Source organism: Saccopteryx leptura, chromosome 6, assembly GCF_036850995.1.
Source record: "Saccopteryx leptura isolate mSacLep1 chromosome 6, mSacLep1_pri_phased_curated, whole genome shotgun sequence".
Taxonomy (NCBI): Eukaryota; Metazoa; Chordata; class Mammalia; order Chiroptera; family Emballonuridae; genus Saccopteryx; species Saccopteryx leptura.
Genome location: NC_089508.1, coordinates 103,889,838 through 103,903,993, shown reverse-complemented (window position 1 = coordinate 103,903,993; position 14,156 = coordinate 103,889,838). Strand labels below are relative to the sequence as shown.

Here is a 14,156-nt window from a genome sequence, read left to right as displayed (position 1 = left end):
AAAGTGTCCTCTAAAAGGCCCTTGATTTTCGCTTGCCCATTTAGCAAATGTTATGTGTGTATTAAATAGTTTGCTAGACTTAATTTATATGCAAAATTCACTAAACACATTCAGAAAATAAGACTTTTTTAAAATGATGCTTTTTCATTAGGTGTCTGCAAACTATCAAAATAACTGATCAGTTCAGTCATTAAGTAAAAGAAATTCATCTGATCAATGTGATTGGCACTGATTTAACAAAGCAGCCAGCCTGACTAATTTTTTCATTTCTCTATGAAATTGGCTTCTTATAAACTGACAGATGATCTTGAAAAAAGTAACTTTGTCTTGACAAAACTTTTCCAAAGAATCAGAAGTGATGAACTAGGTTCAAAAGACAATGAATAATGTGTCCCTGTAGTCTATCACCAACCTGGTGCCTCTTTGGTCAAATCATGACCCCCTCCTTGTTTTAAGTTCCTGATTCATGAAATGTGATATTTAAGTAAGATGCCTTTTGGGGGCCCAATAATCTGCATTTGTCAGGAAATTAGTATCTGGAGTTACCACATTAAATATAATTACTTTTTATAATTTTCCAGCTGAGTATATACACCAAATATACCAGCAGGTATAGATGCAGTTAATCACATCTTAATAGAATGAGCATAAAAGACTCAAGGTACTATTTACATTATTATATAACTTTTTTTGCAATATTTTAAGACAAAATATTTTAAAAATTCAAATAGGTAATTGTATTTTAATAACAATATTGTAATTTGACTCCTGATTTCATGTAATAATGCATATATTCATAGATAAAGTCTATAATGTTATCCTTCAGGTAAATAAGGTGAATCAAAAATAAACCTTTTTTTAACTCCATGTTATAAAAGGAAGCCCTTCATTCAAATTAGAAGAAAAACTTCTATTTACTTAGCACAGAAAGTATAGCAATTAAAAGACATATTTATTTATTTTGAGTAACTGATTATCTGATTTACATAATTATCATTATTTCAATTTATAATAAATTATTTGTGCTATTTTGCTTTTTATATAAGGTCTGTAAATAACATTAAATAAATGTAGTTGTACAATATGCATAAGGTTCAAAGGCTAAGGGCCAACGAACAACAGACAGAACCTACAAAGGTAATTTGATTTTAATTTAACAATTTACTATATGTACTTATCACATGAAAGAAATGTCAATATACTAACTATGGGAACAAAGGAGCAAATATAAACAAGGCTTGGCATTTGGCCAATGCTAGGATGTGATTAGAAGTAACTGGTATAGCTGTGGACTGCAAATATGGAAGGTATCATTATTATATGATATATGATAGCTCTTAATGAAAAAGAGTGGTCATCAGTTAAGCAAATGAACCATTGGGCAGAGAATAGATGTGATACCATAGGCATGATCTACTAATTTTCTAATAGGCGATGGACATTAACTGGTTCACGAATTTTAATAAGGACATATACAATATGGAGTACATATATATACATATAGGTCTATATATTTACTATAATGAAATGAAGATATTAATATACCACAACTGAAGGCTTAATTTTATTTCTATTTTCTATTGAATTTTTTTCAAGTCTATATTTATCTAGCTCCACAAAGAGATTGGGTCAAGTCACTGCTTGGAGTGCCTTTTCAATCTGATAACCTGACTTGGGAATCAAGAGATTACAGATACACCGGAACTATTTTTGGATTATGAATGACATAAATTGTAATTTCTAGTACAAACCAAAGTTTTAATTTAATGCTAGTGAAAGTTTCTGACTCAGAATATATAGAGGCTCATAAGACTGAATTGGGACTTAGGCTGGTATTTGTTTAGGATCCCCAGAAGCAGACCATGATATAGAGATTTGAGTGTAAATAATTTATTAGAAGGCGAAGGGAATATTGGAAGGGCTAAGAAGTCACTGAGGGAAGGGAAAGCAGTCAATAAGTAGTATATGAAATAAATATGACCAGTATAGGCCACTGGACCTTGACCACACCAAGGAACTCTGGGAGCCAGTGTAAACTGTACCTCAGGATTATCTCATTCAAGGGATGGAGAAACTGGTATACTTACCGTATTTTTCACTCCATAAAGTGCACTTTTTTCCCCAAAAAAGTGGTGGGGAAAATGCCTGTGTGTCTTATGGAGTGAAAAATACAGTATTTTATTAAATATTTTAACACACCATTTGGTTCAGAATAGGTTTTTTTTCTTATTTTCCTCCTTAAAACTCTAGGTGTGTCTTATGGTCAGGTGCATCTTATGGAGCGGAAAATATGGTATATCCATCAGGCACTGGGGACTATGTGAATTCCCTGGCAAGGGCTTCAGCAGCCAGAGAAATCCCTGGAGCAAAGATGCTGGCAGCTGGAAGTCAAGTTGTGGGCATTAATCACATATGCTACAGTGTTTTAATGTGCTCAGAATCTCCACACAGAAACCCCCAGACCCGCCGCCTCCCTAGTGGGATCCTACATTTCCTTCTCCCTTGGATGTTGTGAGCATCTTCTAATGGGTCTTCTCATGTACCTGTTTCCATTTCAATCTCTCCTGTGCACCACTGCCAAATTAATCTTCCTAAAACATGATTCCAATCTGTCATTGCCTTGCTCAGAACCTTCCAATAGTTCCCCTTTGTTGGCAGAATTAAGTCAAGTGTTTCAGTCTGCCCTTTCCTAGTCACATTATGTACTATTCTCCTGCACTTATCTTGTATTCTGGTCACTGTGAGCAGTCACTATTCACCTTAATACACTTTTGTCCTTGCTCACATTGTATGCTTTACCTGGGAAAATCTAGACTTTATCTGTCTATTTCAAAGGGTGCCAACATCATCTAAAGAGAGGAGTCTCCTTCATGTGGGCTTTCCTAACACCTGCCCCTTCTGTATTCTTATAACATCTGATTTCCTTCTCTACTCTGGCATTTATTAAGCTTGAACTATGTCTATTTGTATACAATATAAATTATCTTTACTCTTATTCTATATTCTCATCTCCATGAGTTCAAAATGTTTATTTTACTCACCTTGTTATCACCTACGATATCTAGAACAATGCTTGGCCTGTAACAGATACTTACAAAATGTACTGAGTTGAAACTATGAATGTAGAAAGCTGCCATTGTGTCATAAAAAGGGATCTGAACATGGAGTCTGCAGTAACAACCAGGCATGTGACACTCAATCATCCTACATCTCGTTGCCTCACCCATAAAACTGGAAAATCAACTGCCCTCTGCTATACATTCCACGTAACTAACTCAAGAGTTAAATAAATTAGTATCAATGAAATTGCTTTGATTTTTTTTTCTAGTGACAGAACATCACAAGTTATTGGTGTTGTCACAGTGAGGTACTGTCCTTCAGATGATGAATGGAGATGACCCCAAACCACTGTTGTGACGCTGAGAGTAGTTTAACCAATAATTGTGCTTGCCTCAATTTTGGATCTCCTTAAAATCAGTCCTATAAATATAGCTGACTAGGGAGAGGGATGAGCATTTGAATTTCATTAACTAGCCTCATATGGAGACTTAACGATTTTGACCTCAAGTTTAACAAACAGAGTCAAAGAGGTATTTGTGTGTGTGCATTTGTGTGTACATGCATAAGTATTTTCATAGGTATTTAATAAGCAAGGGTCTCTTAAAAGAAAGGAGAAATTTACAAAGCTCTTTTGTTTGTCTATATAGTACACACCTAGATGATTTTCACAGGATATGCCTGAATAAGTCTACAGATAAAATACATGCATGTCCTCGTCTTTTCTAAAAGGCACACCCCAACTTTATGGCACACTCATACACTGGCACTGACACACCTTTTAAATAATGCTAAAGGCTGCCATTCTACAGTGTATTAAGCAGCTGCTTGCATATGAGTATCTTGTTGTCCAGAGTGACAGCTGTATTTTCGCCTGTTTTGACATTGAGTCTGATCTGGGTGAATAGCTCATATCCATTAAAGTGCTATTACAACACTGAATGACTGCCAGAATACTTCCTGATCAATTTTAAAAGCCAGCTAGCTGTCATCGTCTAATCGCAACAGCAAAAAACAAATCTTTGGGGAATAAAATGAGATTTTAAAACATTTTTAAGGCAGTGTATTAAATATAATCCCTAAAAACTGTTTGAATAAGAATAACAAGCCACAGAAATGGGAAGGTGGAAATACTATTTTATGCACTCTGAAACCCCTTGCACTTGCATATTGGCAGGCAATCTCAAATACTCCTTAAATTTACCATTTCGACAATCACTGAATTTGAACTCCTGCCATTACATAACTTAATAAAGCAGCACTGAAAACAATCACCACCGAGTGCGACTGTGCTCGCCATTAAGTAGTTCTATAAAATTTAAGACTAAATTCAATCATCTTCCTGTCTTTGCTTCAGTGGTTGAAATCCAAGTGTTCAGGTTTAGTTTCCCTTTTCTTCAACAGCCAGAAAATACGCATATTTTTAAAGCTACAATGCAGCATTTTAGATTTGCATGTATTAAGCATTGCCAAAGGGAAGCAGAACTCACTGATACAGTGAAGACCACTTGAATCATCAGTTTAATTGAGGAAGTCTGATTCAAAGTTGTAATTTCACCACCATTATACTGACAATATCAACAAATACATAATGTATAAATTGGCATAATCCATTTGGAGGGCAAATATTTAAAGAATATCTTTTTTTTTTTTTCAGTAAAATTAATCATCTGGGCAGCACTCAGTTCTTCTCATTTGGGTTTCAGCAGCCAGTATTTTCACACCATGATTATCCCAGTAGCACTCACTCACAATTTGGAGTGGGCTTTCCCAACTGCAGAAATGAAATGACCCGACTCCATTTCAACAGGATGTTCAGTGGTCCTCGATTCCCCCCAGGACCACAACGGCTGGGTCTGAACAAAAACCTAGAAATGCTACCCTTCCAACTCATATTTTATAAAGTGTAATAAATAGTGAATAATACATCATGTTTTAAAATCCTTCAGAATAGGAATCTCCTTAATAAAAGAAAACCAGTAATGGAAATATTGGACTGATAAAAAACATTCTTTTTGGAAATTAAAGAGCTCTCTCCTAAGAAACTGGAACCTATGTAACAAATAGTTTTCTCCAGAATATTAGATGATTTCCTTCAATTTGATCAAGGTCTCCCTTCATTTGTACTTTAAAAGACTCCTTATCTTTCAATTCATTTTTCAATATTAAAAGCAATGTTATTCTAAGAAAATGACTCTATCGTATCATTTCTCTGCTTAAAGTCAGTGTTCCCCACTGCATATTGAAGACAGTACCACTCACTTCAAGTGCTGCTTTGCCAAACTCCTGTGTGCCCCTCAGTCCTAAGCAATTCTATCCCTACCAAGCAATTTCCTATTCTTCCATCACTAAGGTCTTTCCTCAGTTTGACCTTTCCATGTGTTGTATTCCCTAGATAAATAACTTTCTGATCAGTTCCACCCAGCCAAACTCTTATTTCTTCAAAATCTCTCTCCTATCACCTCCTCTGTGATGTCTTCTGTGATTTTCCCATCTAAATGTATTTATTTCTTCTTTGGTGATCCCATAATACCGTACACAACTCCAAGCCAGACTGAGTCACTATTTTAGTTATTTATTTATCTGTCAATGTTAACTGCCATCAATACTAGGTTCTGATGGGGATAAAATATAATCCCAGACTCCAAAACATATCCTAAATGACAAAAATTATCTTACATTTAGACCCCAGAATGAAAAGAAGAAAAAAGCAGCAGAAGAATGGTGTTTCTAGTATTAAGTTTACGTCTGTGTTTATTTGGTGATGCCTTCACTCATTCTTTCTTTTTAATTGTGTCATTTCCACCACTGTGTAAGCTTTCCCCCTGTAGAGTAGAATTATCAAAATCCCTCGATCACAGTTTAAAAATAGGTAACAATTAGGGACTAATTACAAAACACATCCTAGAAATGACAAAGTGAAAATGTCAATGAATTTGAGGTTGAACTTCAGAGAATATCACATTTTTTTCTCAAAACTATAAGTTCTTTTAAAAGTAAAGCTCACATTCATGAGATATAATGTATTTTGGCCCAAAGAGGTAAAACCTAAGTGTTCACAAAACAGCACAACTAAGATTCACTACAGAGACTGAAGTGTGACCTACGTGATGGTCCAAGGCATGAGCCAATGACCTTTATCCCCAATAAATTTCTTAAATTTGTAAAAGAGAAAGTGACATTTTATTAGCAATTAGGCATTGAGTGAAAGTAGCCTAGGTTATACTAGATTGAAAAGTCACTAACATATATGCGAGTTTCTTTTCTTTTATAGGTATGACTATACTTTGGACATAGTACCATGTCACATAAAAAAGAAGGCACCGAAAAAGGTTGTAACTGAGGTCAGCTATTTGTGACAATCCCCATTTCCTTCGTATCCAGTCCATTACTCTTAGTGCAAGTTAGTTCAGCTTTCTCACGTACTGTTAAAAATATGTATATTGCTTCTGAGAGATCTACTGTCCCTTGTAAATTCACATATTAAAGGGTAGCATGGAAGGGAAGGGAATCTGTAATACAGTCATTTATAGCCAAGCATTAAATCATACTATATAATACAGAAAACAAATGTAGATAGCTTGGGGGGGCATATACTTCACCTCTCCTCAATGAACATTCATAAAATAAGAACGAGATCTCCAAGCTGCCAAAATTAAGTGGAAGCTAGGCTATAGCATGCCAAAGACAAAGAAATAAAAAGAGAGAGACAAAGAGAGAATGAGATAAGAGAAAAACAACTCAACCTAACCTGAATAAGTAGTTAACCAGGTGTTAAATGTTTGCAAGTTGAGAAGTAAAATTCTTTTTAACAATCCTGAAATTCATTAAATCAATATATATCTTCAGAAATAAAAAGCAGCTTTTAAAAAAATGGGGAGGTGGGCCTGGAAAATCAGGGAAAAATGAATAGACGACAGTTTTTCCAGCTTTCCCAATGATTCCTATTCCTCCTGACTCAGTGCCCAAACATGTCTTTCTCTAAAACGCCTTGCTATTTTGCCAAAAGAGAAAACTTATTTTCCATCTATGTAAACTCCTAAAAGAGGAGGGAGTAGGAAGACTATTCAATTCAACCCAAGAAAAATAGCGCCTTCTGCGTATCTCCAAGTGTCTGGCAGTGACCCCACACCCTGCCAATGTTGGTGGTCCAGGCCCGAGGCTATGATCTGACCTAGGAATTAGAGACGTTTTACTAACCTTCCTTCGCAGGGTCAACTGGAGAAAATGATACACATAACGGGCAGGAAGCAAGGGCATGAAGTACATCACATTTAACACCAACCACTTCCCTGGAATTTAGCTGCAAAGGATGAAGCCTTGCTAGACTCTGTGATGAGAAGAGCAGCTTCAGGGGTACAGACAGGGGAAAAAGAAGAGAGTCACAGAGAAAGGATGAGGAACTTTGAGTTCTGGATTCAAGAAGTCAAATCTATTTTTATTTATGTAAAATGTTAATTCACAAACTCAATCAGAAAGGTATGAGAGTGACTAAAAATATAAACTAGCTGTCTGATGAACTGGTACAATGCAGCCAAGAAGAATACTGTAAAGTAGAAGGAATGAACTGGAAGCAGGCACATCACGAACGATAAACCCACTGTGGGGAAGAACTAAAATGGGGACAGGTAACAGTCTTCCCTAGCTCTTCAGAAATATATGAAAAAACAGCAGAAGGGCACAGTGAGCAGAGAGGCAACAAAAGGGAAAAGCATTTGATCCACTGTTGGTATGCAGGTTGCATTAACACACAAATGAATTCTGGCCAAACAAGTCATGTGAAAAGATGTTAACTGAATAGCAACTGGGAGTCAAAACTGTATTCAAGACTGGATACAGTAAGGTCCCACACAGAGTCCTTGCCCTCCAGAAGGTTACATGCTAGAGGGTAAGGAAGAAGAGTGAGAGTTGGTTAACATATTTACAAATAGGCAAGATAAGGAGCACACCACAGAAGGGTCATAGCCAAGCTTGAGGTGTCTGAGAAAGGGCCCACAGAGAGCATCAGCTAGGCTGTGATCTGACTGCACAGGAGCCAACCAGAGGACAGAGGATGAATAAGGAGGAAGTGCTCTGTGTTTCCTTTAACAATAGTCATCTGATATCCATGAATTAATTCTACTTGACATACATATCTTATTATCTAAAGTCAAGACGTGATCTGGAATGTTGTTCCTTTTGGAGAAGAGTCTAGTCTGATATTATCAGAAAAAAGCCTTCAATGAGAACAAGAAAAAGGGTTAAAATATCTTATTTTAAATAAGAAAATACCAAATATTTTTTTCCTCCAGTATATTGTCAAGTTCCTGGTGGAACCCGTTTGAAAACTTAGAGTCTAAAGGAGTTCATTAGTGCCTCCTAGCCTGGCAGACTTGAACTGACCATCTTGCAAGGATACCACTTAGTGCCCAGACTGGATCCATGGCTGGGGCTGGAGGAGGTTAGGCAGAAAAACTAACATTTATTGATCACTTACTATATGCTTCATGCCTGATGTTACAATGATTATATATTGAAATCTGGCAATAAGCCAGAAAGGTACAGCTTACAATTCTCATTTTTAAGATGAAAAACCAAGACTCAGAAACTTAAAAGTGCTTTACTCAGGATCTCATAGCCAGTATTGGCAAAGCCAAGACCCAGACCCAAATTTATCTGATCCCCAAAGTCTATGCTCAAACCCAAGAAAGCTGGTGCTCACTGCGGAGGCAGCGGCCTCCTCTGGTGTCTGGCTTTTTGTTTTTTGTTGTTTTTTATTCTACTAAACTTCTTATTTTAAAATCTATAAAGACACATTTTCATTAGTGGGCATGAAAAGCCATTTCAAGAGTGCCTAAGCAAATTCAGAAGTGCACCAATAGGTTAAGAATAAAATGGTGTTGTGAGCATAGCTATAGGGTGTGAGTTTTAAAAGAACTTTTAAGTTTTATTTTTCAATAACGGTTTACATTCAATATTATTTTGTATTAGTTTCAGTTGTACAACTTGATGGTTAGATAATCATATAATTTATAAAATGCCCCCCAGTGTTCCCGGTACCCACCTGGAAGCTCGCACAGATATTGCGGTACTACTGACGGCTCCTCTGACTCCTCTGTAACTACCAGCTTGTACTTCTTAATCCCTGCACTTCTTTACCCAGTCCTCTAATCTCGGCTCCCCTCTGGCAACCACTATCAAGGGTGTATTTTAATGGTAACATTAGATCTGATTTACAATTTAGATTTGAAAAACTATAAGGATATTGTGTTCTATACAATCGAAATAATTTTTTCTATGTTGCGTGTTTGCTGTTTATAAAAGTAATAACATGTTCATTATAAAAAAGTTTGAAAATTGCAGATAAATATAAACAAAGATCAATCTCAACATTCAAAATAGTCCAAGTGAACATAATTAGTATATTTCTATATTCCTATGTATCTGCATAGATATTACGTGTATGTGATTTTTAACTAAAGCCAAAATTGTAAATAATGTTTTATAACTGGCTTCTTTACATTTGACATTATATGGTAAATATTTTCTATAGTATTCAAGAACAAGATTTTCAGTGAATAAAAGGTATTCTTATCCTATTAACCATGCTGTCCATTATATGATTACTTAAAAGGTAAGAGCTCAAATGTATGTTACTGTATTGTCCTATCCAAAAGATGTACCAGGCTACTCTCCTTTTAAAATATATTAAAATATCTGTTTTTCTGCAATGTTTCCACACCATGAACATCTAAGATAAAAACCAGTGTCTTGTTCATCTTTTTATCCCTGCTGAAGTGTCTGATACATAGTAAATGTTCAATAAATGTTTGCTGAATTGATGTGAATGTATGCCTATCTGAGACTTATTCTATAAATATATTCATAATTATCAAACATATCTAATCTCTTGACTTTAATATAAATAATGTAAATAAACAAAAAATAGTATTCAAGACAAAAGCTCATATTGTCAACATTTTATATCAAGACCAGGAAAAGATGTTCCCCTATAACCTCAAAACTGCCGAAGGATTTAAATGTCTAATGTAAAAAGGACACATTCTGAATACTCTTTCATCCACTTTACCAGTGCCACATTCAGGTTATTATACAACTACAGAATCAATCCACCTTTATAATGCATTTTTAGAACGTATTAGGAATGACAATAATTGTTAACAGCTTACAGATCTATTTCCAGCAGCAGAAACACCAACACATGTATGAAAAAAGGTGATTCTGACTCAAAGTCAAATCAGGAAATAAGATACATAGAAGAAATATGGAGATTGGGTCACACCTACCAATGAAAAGAAATATTCATTCCAAAAATGATGTCATGGGTCAGCTTTGAATCCAAGTGTAAGGTTAACATTTTGTCTCACTGGAAAAAAATGAATTTGACCTTGTAATATTTATATCACACAAACACTACCACAGACAGATTTTTTTCCGAAAGCCTTCAGATTGCATCTTGTCAAACCATCTGCGTCAGAGATGTGAAATAGGATCTTAAATAGTAGCCATATTTGACGGTGACAACCCAGAAGATATCCTGAAAAGGGTTTTTGTGTGGCCTCTTTTTTCTTTAACTTGTGTTTACCACTAACTTTGTTATGTCTGCCTGGAAGACTACAGATGTCATTGACAGCCACCCTCAGATATAGATGCTTCTTTCTACAAAACTGTGAACAGTCTTGTATTAAAAATATAAAGGTTATGGATTTTGTCAGCATTCAGAAGGGCAAAGTCACATACCCCAACTTTTGACCAAAACATGGTTAAGTCACTGCAAAGCAACCACAGAACACAAGATTCTGAACATAGCACTGACAAATAAAATAAGCAATCATAAGTCTTTAATGAATGTTAATAATAATAAAATACATTCAGCTCTTTCAACATTTATAATTAATGAGGGAAAAGAAAGCATTGTAAAGCTTATAGAGATGCACTGATTAAACCATGAATAGGGTTTGCTTATACAAAACCAGTATCTTTTAAGATCTCTGATAATATGTACTTTCTAACAACTTTAGTGGTAACACTCTGTGGGGTGGAAAGAAGAGAATTCTGACCCCATCCCCCCAAAGTGGGCAAAATTATTGTCCTTATAGTGCACTGCTCACAAAAATTAGAGGATCAGGGAATATGCAGATACTCCAGGACTTTTTTTTTTTTTGTATTTTTCTGAAGCTGGAAACGGGAGAGACAGCCAGACAGACTCCCGCATGCGCCTGACCGGGATCCACCCGGCACGCCCACCTGGGGCAACGCTCTGCCCACCAGGGGGGATGCTCTGCCCCTCCGGGGGGTCGCTCTGCCGCGACCAGAGCCACTCTAGCGCCTGGGGCAGAGGCCAAGGAGCCATCCCCAGCGCCCGGGCCATCCTTGCTCCAATGGAGCCTTGGCTGCGGGAGGGGAAGAGAGAGACAGAGAGGAAGGAGGGGGTGTGGAGAAGCAAATGGGCGCTTCTCCTATGTGCCCTGGCCGGGAATCGAACCCGGGTCCCCCGCAAGCCAGGCCGACGCTCCACCGCTGAGCCAACGGGCCAGGGCCAATACTCCAGGACTTTTAGGCTTTTGTATAGTGCATTTTCACCAATGAAATAAAAGTTGGTTTTGCATCTCATTTGCATAATCAAACAACTTTCTTTGACTTGTTTGCTTTTCTGATGTTCTTGTTTAACAAAAAAAAATCAAATGCTTCTTTTTTCTATCACTTCATATTCATTTTGAAATACCCCCTAATTTTTGTGAGAGTATACTAACATTCATCAAGTACTTAAAATGTGCCAAGTAATGTGGTATGTTTTCATGCTAATTATTTCATTTAATTACTCCAGCATTACTCTGGGGAAGTTACAGTTATCATTTGCACTTTGAAGATGAGTAAACTGGGGCTAAATTTTATATCATTTTCTCAAGGTCATACAGCTGGTCATCAGAAGGTCAAGGTTGGCACTCAGGTTTTTTCTGACCCCAGAACAAGCCCTCTTGGCCTCTAAACTATGCCAGCTCTCACATGTCTGTACTTAAAATGATAAACAAGCTATTATAAGAATGAACTGATATTAGTCCATATTCTTCAAAATACATCTCTTAGCTATCTAAAGTTTTACTCTGCACTAGATATCATCAAAGCATATCCATTTATAACAAAGAATGCAAATCCAATTGCCAGTCATCGATATTTGAAAGGGATAACACTAAAGACAGGAGATTTTATAAATCAGCCAATGTGTATAAAACATCTACGGTGTTGATCATGAAAATCAACTGATTTATAAAAACAATTATTACTCTGTCCCATGGGGTCCAGGCTTATAACTGGATAGAGGGCAGACTCACATAAAAGAAAAGCAAAAGAAGTTTCTACATAGCAAAATCAAAAAATTAATTTCATAAAACCAGCTGTTTTAAACAGGTTTGGAAGGCATAGTTCACATCTATTCAAATAGACCCCAGCCCAACCAAAACAATAATCTGTCGCTCCTAACTGATCCTTTACAAAGCTTAGACCACTGCTTACAAAAGAAATGTGGTTTATTACAGTTGTTGCACTCCAAATGAATATTGATTTCAATCTCAGAATGCTATGAAAGGACTTGCATCAATTACACAGTACATCAGAGTCATAATACAAGTTACCTAGTTCCAATGATGCACACAACAAATCAATCATTCACTTTCACACACCTTTGAAGAGACACCAGCTACCATGAGCTTCCTTTATCTAAACCTTAAAATAAGCCATTCAGTACAAAGTGGTGACAGAAAGGAAACCATCCCCAGTTTTACAAAGGATAGGTTACCATCAGAAAACCATTATAATTACTCCTTTTCAAGTGGGCTGTGTGTTAATACAAATACAAATGAGGAGGTGAAAAAACCCGAAGGCTTAATGACAGCATTATGAGGGGAGGGTTCTCCTTTACATTATTTATTTATTCAATGGGAAATTATTTGGCAATTATGATAAAGCAGCTAGACAACAATGACTTTCCTTTGAGTCACTAATTAAAATGCTGATTGCCTGTGGAGTGAGATGTGCAGTTATGGTCAAACAAGAACTTTCATTGTGCTAAACAGCTTGGGTTGGCCTGACACCTGGGTGGGGAGGAAAGACGCCAGCCAAGCCCACTTCACTACTTAAATCAGACTCATTTTTTATTCAACAAAATCCTAACAATGTTATTAATCTGGGCAAGATGATACCACAGTCAGCAATCTTAAGAGATTTTTTTAAAGAAAGAGAAAATCTAGGTTCTAAAATGATAACCTTATGAAGTCTAAGAGAATATTTGATACATATCAAATGGCTTTTCACATGGAGGTTATTTTTTATGAGTTTGTACTTCTTGTATTCTTACATTTTTCTACAAGCTACCCTTATGTACACACAAACATCAAAGAAATGTCATCTTCTTAATGCAACATGAATGCTCTTTAAACACAAATGATTTCTCTTCCATAATAGAAGAAAGATCTTACAATAATCATGATGAGGAAATTGCCTTTCCTTTAATGTAAAGAATTCTCAGTGCTTTGAATTTTACTAAAATTATGGTTTTCCCAATAACACTAAAATAGTCATCATTTTCCAAAATGAAGAATATATTTCTTATATTTGAAACCTGTTTATAATTTTTAAAAAATCAATTACAGGAGAACAGGTGCCCTAAACCAGTAACATTTATCACTTGAAAATGCATTATTTCAATAGATTCCGTTTCACACAAAATGATAAATTCTTAAATTTGGAAGAAAATTGAAAGGCATCTTTCCCATTCCGATATGGAAATCCCCTCCACAGTATCTCAGAGAATCCTGCCGTTGCCACAACTTGTAGAAGATCATGTTTACCACACTGAAAGACCACCCCGCTTTTGAATGGTTCGGAAGGTCAGCAAAAATCTAAAGGTCAAACTGGCCTTCCCATAACTTCTGGATATCACAAAATAAATCAAACCTTCTTTCAAATGATCCCTTCCTTAAAAATTCCTGCTTTTCCAAACTTATTAACTCTAGTTCTTGAAGATGGTCCCTATGTGCCTTTGTGTCCATCCTCCACAATCTGTCCCTCTTAACAAATATGAGGAAAAAAGATATTCCAAA

General features: G+C 36.1%; 1 protein-coding gene across 4 annotated transcripts in view; it reads right to left on the bottom strand.

Moving 5' to 3' along the window:
• The window catches only part of NPAS3 (neuronal PAS domain protein 3), a 923,046-nt gene that overhangs the window by 821,890 nt on the left and 87,000 nt on the right, over nt 1-14,156 (bottom strand). The window lies entirely within an intron of this gene.